Source organism: Lepisma saccharinum, chromosome 2, assembly GCF_977018435.1.
Source record: "Lepisma saccharinum chromosome 2, izLepSacc3.1, whole genome shotgun sequence".
NCBI classification, from domain to species: domain Eukaryota; kingdom Metazoa; phylum Arthropoda; class Insecta; order Zygentoma; family Lepismatidae; genus Lepisma; species Lepisma saccharinum.
The window spans coordinates 171180394-171181473 of NC_139230.1; positions in this window are offsets into that span (position 1 = coordinate 171180394).

Genomic DNA, 1080 nt, shown 5'->3' on the forward strand with positions numbered 1-1080 from the left:
GACTTGGTACAAGCGCGCAGGTCGTAAAACACCTCGCGAGTGCTTCAACGACTTTTGAACCGGGGGGAACTAGAAGTTTAACTTCCTTCGCACAACATAGCCAGCGAGAGACGTGCCCAGCGAGCTGCCTTGACGGACGGAAGTTTTCCTCGTTTGCCATTTTGTGGAATGGGCCAGTATCATAGAGGACAAGGGCATAAATAGGGCAGCCGCATTACAAGGACTTTGAGGCCAAAGTTTGTTTGGCGTAGGTACGTAAATTCTCTCTGCTGTGATAATGAACTTAACATCTTTGTGCTGAAGTTCCACGTCGTATTCCCTTTAATCATGCATAAGCATTGCGCGTAAAACTTTTGTTGCACTCTGGTTTCCGTCCCCCTTTTTCCCCTTGTTGCGTGCTACCTTTTGGACGCCTTGAACGCTTTATGTGAACTAACGAAATATAATTATACGTCAAAACTAGGTGGGAACAGAACAAATTAATTCTTACTTGACATTTGGCTCAAAGAACAAAAAAAAAAAAAAAAAAACAACTTTTTGTCGCTAAAGATTCTGGTTTTCGCAAGTGATTCCTAACAAGTGAACCTTTTGTGCAGCGAACGAGTATTGCAGTTTTTGTCTATCTTGTGATGCGTTCCTTATGCTGGCATTTGATGATTTGAGCTGGTAGTCAAAAAAGGACGTCGAGTTGAAGTCCTCGTCGCAAAAGCAAAATTTACGAACCTTCATTCCCCCTTTATTAATTGTTTCGGGACGTTTGTTCCATTTTGCACCTTTCCACCCTTTTTCCACGGTAGCATTAAGAATCAGGAGAATTGGGGGTAATATTGTTTAAATGCAAAACTTGTTAATGTAAAAGTAAATCGGCGTGATGCAAAAAGAAAACTTGCTTGTAGTGAACGCATGAGCTGTGGCGTATTGTTAAATGTTAAATCTTTATGTTTGAATGGGTCGATGTAAAGATCAAAGTATAAATTGAATACGTATTGTTAATGGAGTGAATGGTTGAAATCAGTTAAATTAACACACGCAGGACGTGTCCTTTGAATTTTGACGTGGACGCACGTCTCTTGTGAAATT